The 7,639-nt window shown below is 59.6% G+C and overlaps 1 protein-coding gene across 1 annotated transcript in view; it reads left to right on the top strand.

Moving 5' to 3' along the window:
- Positions 1 to 646: 646 nt before the first annotated feature.
- ASS1 (argininosuccinate synthase 1) overlaps positions 647 to 7,639 on the top strand; it is a 51,049-nt gene continuing 44,056 nt past the window's right edge. The window contains exon 1 of the mRNA XM_081237771.1: positions 647 to 758. The gene's annotated coding sequence lies outside the window, so the exon portion shown is untranslated. The remainder of the gene's footprint in view (positions 759 to 7,639) is intronic.

Raw genomic sequence — 7,639 nt, 5'->3', positions numbered from 1 at the left:
CAGACGGGACACAACTCCCCGTATATTTTGTGAACCTCAATTTTCCCTGTTGTTCAATGGGTTAGCAGTTGGCCAGTCTTCTATTCACTATTTACTGGGTGCCCTTGGGAGTTTGGTCAGGTGCCAGGCTCTGGGGAGACAGCCAGGAACCAGCCCTGGACTGAGGGATGAAACCCCGACCTTCTAGGGCCACCTCCACCTCAGTTTTCTCACCCATACAATGGGCTCCGGCTCACGGGGACTAGAGAGGGGGGAAGGGAGGGGCTTTGAGGTCTGTAGAAAGGCCACCACAAGACAAAAATGGGCATGAAACTCACAAGCCTAAGGGACTTTTATTCCACTCCCACGGCGAAGCGCTTGAGCGTTCCCCACGGGCGAGGCGGCAAGTCTGGCAGGAGGGCCTGTCACCCTGTCAGTCGCGAGGATTCCAGCCACTACCGCGCCCAGGGGAGCCGCCAGACCCTGCGGCCAGGGCGGGGGACCGGCCGGGAGGGTGTGTCGGCAGCTGGGTGGGCAGGAGGGAAGGAGGGAAAGGGGAGGAGCGAGGAGGGAGGGAAAGACCTGGCCCCGACCTCCCGCCGGCGGCCGCGAGCGCTGAGCCGCTCGGCGAGGGGGCCGGGCCCAGGGGCGGGGTCTGTTGCTCTCTTCCTCGGACTTGTCCCCGGGCCCCGGCCCTGCCCTCTGCCCCGCGCTTATAATCCGGGATGCGCGCCGCAACCATCGCTGCTCCGCCGCCTGCCGCCGCCGCCTGCCTCCCGGTAAGGAGTCCCCTTCCCACTCCCCAGCCTAGGTCGCCCTCTGCCCGGACCCCACCGAGAACGAGCCGAGGAAACGGAGGGGGCCGCGCGCCCCGGGCTCGGACCTGGACAGGCGGGCAGGGGGCCGACGGCCGGACTCCTGTTGCTCAAACGCTTGGCGGCCGGATTCCTGGCTCCCTTGGGCCGCGGAGAGGGGGCCGGGGCGCGAGTCCGGGGATCTGAGGCGCAGGTTGGGCTACTTGTCGCCTTTGCGGGCCGAGGTCCTTTCTGGATTTTCCTTCTCCGATCCGATTTCCCTTATGCCGCGAGCCCCACAACTGGAGACCTTGGGAACCCGGGGGGTGTGAGGATTCCCGATTCTCTCGGCCCCTCTCTGGCCCTGGTCTCTGTCTCCGCCTCTTTTCCTCTGCCCGCAACCAGAGGTCCAGCCTCACCGCTGCGCCTCGCGCGCCCCCGGGGCTTGGGCATCTCGGCCCCTCCCACAGCCCCAGCCTCAGTTTCCCCCGGGCGGGTCGCTCCGGGCTCCGGGTGGCCCACCCCGTGCCTTGGGTGTGTCTGGGCTCCCTCCCCTGCAGGGGGCGTCCGTCGCGCGGCTCTGCCTTCTGAAAGGGCTCTGCGTTCTCTGGCCGGTGGGGCGGGGGCCTCGCCTGGCCGCGGTGCCCGGTTTCCGGCTGGCACTGGTCTGTGGGAGGGGCCGCTCGTCAGGAAATGTCAGCCGTCCTGATGCCTGTTGCCTTTGGCCCCTGAGGCGGCCTCGCCCTCCAGGGAAGGAGGGTCTCTGTGAAATGCAGGAAGCTCCTCTCCCATCCCGCCAGGGCTCTTCCCGTGACCTGGCTGCCTCAGTGCTCCTCTCTGCAAAGTGGGGCGTCTCCTCCCGAGAGCGGCGCGGTCTGGCTGCACATCCCGGGTAGGAGCAAACCTGTCCTTTCCCCAGGGATGGATCAAATCGGTCCTGGGCTTTGATCCCTCCCCTCCACACCCAGGCTGGTGATCGAAGAGGGCAGGTTCTGGAGGCCCGCAGACCCCAGCCCGGAAGGCAGGCACAACTCCACAACTGGGTGAGCCTTCGGGTCAGCCTCCCAGAGTCCTAAGCCTCAGTTTCTCCATTCGTCATGGCTGGCACAGGCTCAGGGCTCAGAAAACAGTAAGGGGATGTATACTGTTGAGAAGGGTGTCTGGGTCCGTTCACTCCCTGTGTCTGGGGAGCGACTCACCGGGTGCTACCAGGCTGGGTGTTCAGAACAGGAGACAGGGTCCTTGCCCTCCTGTCTTAGGTTCTGGTGGGGGAGGGAGACAGTAGAGGCAGAAACAGCCACGAAGGGCATGGGAACTGGATCGGAACTGGAGGAGTCTCCATTCTACACTCCCTCTCCCTGCCCATCCCCGTCTCAGAGCCAGGGCAGGGGGTCCTGTCCCGGTGGAGCCACCTGTGGTGGAGCCACCTGTGCGTTATGCTGAGAAGTAATTCTGGCTCTGCCGAGTGCTCATGAATGAGTGGTGAATGCTTCCGGCTGAGCGCCTAGATCCCAGGCCAGGCACAGGATAGGGTGGAAGGAGGCCCCCAGTCAGCACAGTCTGAGCCCCCCTGAGTACCCACAGGTGCCCCCGTCAACTGCCTGCCTCCCCTGGGCATGTGTGGTCAGTTGGCTCTGATGGTAACCGTTTCCCTGGCCCAGGGCCCCAGGAGCCTGACTAGCGGGGGGCCAGGCCCAGACTCACCTGCTGGGCAAGCACTTTCCCATGCCCCATCTCATCTTCGTCCTGTGGGTCCTGGGAGGCAAGCCAAGACAGCCAGATGCCTTCATCCGAAAGCTGAGCGCACAGCCTCTGAATCGAGCGCGAGCGCCTTGCATCCATGCCGAGAGAGATAACCTCTGGAATTCAAGGTCTAAGGCTCTGATTTCTGCTGAAACACTTTGGGCAAAGTTGATCTACCAGGCCTTGGCTCCTTCCTGTGGGGCAGACGCCCTCCCCAGACTTGGGATAGGCCAGGCACCCATAGGCATTTCAATATAGTAAACAAATGAATGAACTCATGCTTTCTTCCATAACCAAATGCTCTGGAAAGGGTTTAAGTGCCTGTCACTGGGGCCTGGTGAGGTCCATTTAGTCTTCCTACCTCCTACCTCAGGACATTTTCGTCGAAACTGGAGACCCAATCTTCCTAAGCCAAGGCACTCCCAAAGGACCCCCCCGTACCATGGGCAGAGGAAGTTTGCTGGAGTGGTGGTGTCCCGAAGAGAGCCTGGCATTCCTGATTTGAATCTCAGGCCCCAGGAGCTTGCAGCTGAGAGCCAGCTCAGGGTGTAGCCTAGAGCACCCCTAGTGCCCTCAGCTTTCTCATCAGACACAGAAATCCTTCCTCTGTGTCTCACCAAGTATGCAGATGAAATGAGCTGAGTGTGTCAGGCAAATAAATGTTCAGGCTGAATCCTGACACTTTGACCTCCTGGTCGAAGTGTGGAATTGCCCCCTAGCTCTATCAGACACGAATGAGCGCAGCAAAAGGATAAGAGTTGCGGTCCTAAAATGAGCAAACCCCTAAGTCAGGGAGAATTCTGTGGCCTTGGCGGAGCTAGGCTTTTTAGAAACTATAATGAACTCAGCTCGACTGAGTTAGAATGGAAGGGGAGGGGTTTCCAGGGGAGCATTCGTGTTGCTGCAGCACAGAGAAATAGAATACTGACCGGTGATGGTTGAGGATTTTGTCTGGCAGACAAGTAACGGGAGGGGGAGACAGTCTGTGGTCTCCTAGAGACCAAAGAGTGTAGGGCAGAGAGCAGTAAAGACCAGGTGGTCTGCAGTCAGCCTGGGTTTCTATCCCAGCACTGCCGTCCACTAGCTTGAGACCTGGGCAAGTCACTAACTTTTCTGAGCCTCGGGTTCATCATCTGTAAATAGGTGGTAATAATAGTCCCCGCCTTGAAATGATGCACATGTGGCACTACACATAGTAACTGCTCTTGTCATCCTCCTAGCTTTGACATTTTAGAGCCACATGAATTTTCTTAGTGCTGAGCAACTGCCCAGGCTGGCCTGACACATTCACTGGGAGCTGGCAGGATGGGTCTGGCGGGGGCACTGGAGAATGCCCGCTGCCTTGCCAACTAAGGCCAGGCTGGCAGGCATCTTGGCATGAGGCCCTCTTCTTCCTTTCCCAGGTGTCCCTCTTCTGGAGCAGGATGTCTGGGCTGGCCCCGGGAGCTGGGGGCATGTGGTCATGCCCCCAGTGGTCATGTGCAGTGGTCATGTGCCTGGGAGCTGGGGCAACTGCCCTGCGCCCTTCATGGAGGGTGGGGTGGCGGCAAGGCTGGGGCTGGGGGAGGCCGAGACTCAGGAGCCCCAGAGCCCCAGGAGTCCAGCCCCCCCGGGCTGGGGGAGGCTGAGTCCTCAGGCAGGAAGCCCGGTGTCCTGGGGTGTCAGAACCAGAAGGGCTTTCAGGCCTTCAGGTTGTTGTGCAGGCGGCGATATTGACGCCTAGAGAGTGAGGGGCTTGCCCAAGGTCAGCCAGGACCCAGTGGTAAGGAGAGTTTGGTGGGCACAGGTGTGGTACCCAGCTCTGGGCTCCTCCTGGAATCTCACGGAATCCATGGTCGCCCTGTGGAGGGATGGGCTGTTCTTGCTCCCGTTTGCAGGTGAGCAGCTTAAGCTGCTTGAACCCAGGTCTGGAGGACCCAGCCACGGTGCTATGCCCCTAGTCTCTTCCACTCTCCCTCCCCCAAATGGAGGCCTCAGCTTCCTTCAGTTTCTGCCCCACGTAGTCTGCCGGGATCTCACTGGCAGGGACCTCACTGGCTGAGGGAGGAGGAAGCTTCGCCAGGAAGGGCGGAGCAATGCCAGTGTCAGATTATATCATTGTCTCAGCCCACCTGCCCAGCTAATCTCTGGACGTGCACACGCAGACTCAAACGCCACACACACACACACACGTGTGTGTGTGTGTGTGCAGACACAGGTGCATGCATGCTGTCTCAGGTACATTCTCCCCAAGAAATGCAGGCACACATATGCACACGCATGCACACACACACACACACCCCTGCACTCAGGCACACACTCCTCGGTGCACCCATTCCATCACGTGTCTGAGACCCAGAGGCTGAGGCCCTCTGTAGCCGTGCATGCACGTGGCCTGGCAGGCAGGAGGGGCTCACAAGTTTCCGGATGAGAACGTGCATGGAATTCCAGACTTGGAGGGGATTGTAACCCTCTCTTTTTATAGGTGAGGAACTCACCCCCAGGCCGCAGAATCAGCAGCCTTTCTCTGAGTGCCTGCCATGTGCCAGGCGCTGAGAGATGGTCCCTGTCCCCACAGAGCTCACAGTGGGCAGTGGGGGCAGTTAGAATACATTGTGACTGTGCTGTGATAGGCCATGCATCAGGCACAGGGGGATCACTGAGGCAGAACAGGGCAGGCCCAGGAGGTCTGTTTCCATGGAGCTGCCCCTCCCCCACTCCGGTGCCCATCCTCTGGCTCCAGGGCCTTTGGGAGGTGGCACAGCAGGGGTGACTCTTGGGCCCACATCACCTCTCCCTGTCACTCCAGGGTGTCTGAGCCACCTGTGGCTTCCCAGACCACACCTTGTCCCAGGGTTCCCCTTCCTTGCGCCTCCCAGAGAGGGGAAGCCTTGTACTTATGAGTCCAGCTGATCTGGGTTTGAATCCTGACTCTACCACTCACCAGCCAAGCAAGGCCTTGAGCAAGTTCCTTAACCTGAGCCTCAGTTTCCCTGTCTCTAAACTGGGATAACACAAGTGGAGGACTCAGCTTATAATGGATACCTTCATTATCTTGACTGTGGTGATGATTTCCTGGCTGTAGATACATGCCCAAACTTACTAAATTGTACGCTTTAGATATATGCAGTTTATTGCATGTCAATTATATCTCAATAGAGCTTCACAAATATGCAACATTACACCCCCCACCCGACCAAACCACCAGCCCCTTCGCACACGAACACACGGCTGGGAGCACGCACACTGCAGCAGGGCGCTGGACGGGGCTCTGGGGCTCCTGAGTCTCCCCACTCAGCGAGGCTGCCCAAAGGGGAGTCCAGGGGCTGGGTAGGCTGGGTTCATAGCTTCTGGTGTCAGCCAGCTGCCTGCATTTGCAGGGTGGTTCGCTGAGCCATCAAGACAGATTCTGGAAGCCCGCAACCCACACCTCCAGCCCCAGGCACTTCCTACCTTGAGTCCTTCCTGCCTCCCACCCACCTCCTCCCCTCCATCCTGGATGGCCTGTTGCCTGGCTGTGGTTGCCATGGGCATGTCTGCTGGCCCCAGCTGGCCTGGGACAGCCTGGCAGGTGGCTGAATGCCCACCGAAGGGGAATTGTGGACATCCATCCATCCGAGCTGCCCCCAACCTCACTGTTCCATGAAGTCTTTCCCCTTCCAAGTCCAAAGGGCAGTAAAGACATGTGAGCCCTGGGACTGGCTGGCAGGTGGCCTGGTGAGATGCCGGGGACAGCACATAGGATGTGTTCTTGTCCCTCGGCTGGGCTGGGTTCTACTGCAAAGGGCTGGGTGACCACTTTGCCTCTAAACCTCCAGGCACACAAGAAGTCTTCAGTATACAGGAGCCTGCATCCTTGGGGAGAGGCCCTTCCGGATGAGTCCCACATGGATCTGTGCAGTGATGTCCACAGCCTTTCCCAATAGATTCTATTAAGGACCCTGACTTTGGTCAGTCTCCAGTGCAAATGCTCCCACCAGACACAAGCACACACCCAGGAAATGCAGGATGCTGGGGCCATGTCCATGGAGGCTGGAGACAGATGGACTGGATCCAAATCTGGCCCTGCCACCTGCTGACCGTAGGACCTCAAGCAAGTGACCTCGCCTCTCTGACCCTCGGTCTCCTCTTCAGCAAAGTGGGCACATAACAGCATCTACTCTCAGGGCCGTGTGGAGAGTGGGGGCCTGATGCAGCCCTAGGGTTCAAGGAGAGCCTTCTGGGTAGAAGGAACAGTGGTTGCAAAGGCAAGGAGTGAGGAGGCCCTGGTGCCTTCTGGAAGCTTCAGTGTAGCTGAAGAGAGGGAGGGATAGCGTGGGACACATCTGTCCTGCTGCAGAAGGACAGATCCACCGTCTGTACGTCCTGGTTACCTTCCTCCTCTGGGCCTCAGTTTCCCCCTCTGCACATGGGGAAGTCGGTCTCTGAGCTCCTCCCAGCTAATCATTTTGGAGCTGAGTTCATTGAGGTGTTTGGGGTCTCTTGTGTTTCCCCTTTCAGAGGTACTTGCTTTTAAAAAGAGCCTAAAGTCCCATTGTGTGAAGGTTCACTGGGGCCCAGGTGGGAGAGGTCCAGGGGGGCATCCTATTCCCTGTAGAGCTGGGAGGCAGCCCTGCATGCTGGGAGGAACCCAGGTTCTGGAGCCAGACACAGACACGTGCTCTGTGACCTCGAGCTGGCCACTGACCTCTCTGAGCCCCAGTCTCTGCTGCCCCGACATGCGTGACAGCTCCTACCTCATGCGGTCATATTCGGGGTGCAGGGTGATCTGTACGAGTCCCCCAGGGCCATGCCTCACTCGCACTGGCCCAGCCTAGCAAGGAGCACTTCTGACTGGAGATGTGTGGGCTGCCCGAGCCTCAGGGCCACGGCCTCTCCCAAGTCTCCTGATGCGGTGCCCGCTTCGCGTCGTGACCTTGACCCTGTCGTCTTCTCTAGCTGGTGGGGAACTGGCTCCGAGACATGCCTCCGCCTGCCAGGCCCCAGCGTGGTGTGTGTGGGTCCCCTGAGAGGGTGTCGGGGGTGGAAGGCATGAGACTGCAGGAAGGAACAGCGCCTCCGCTGGTCCTGATGTCAGACGAACATCCTGTTTCACACCTCGCAGTGGCGGCCTGTCCAGGGGATAAGACTGCCCAAGGCCGAGG

The sequence above is a fragment of the Mesoplodon bidens genome (genome assembly GCF_964165515.1).
Source record: "Mesoplodon bidens genome assembly, chromosome: 6".
NCBI lineage: Eukaryota > Metazoa > Chordata > Mammalia > Artiodactyla > Ziphiidae > Mesoplodon > Mesoplodon bidens.
This window is presented reverse-complemented; position numbering and strand designations above follow the sequence as displayed.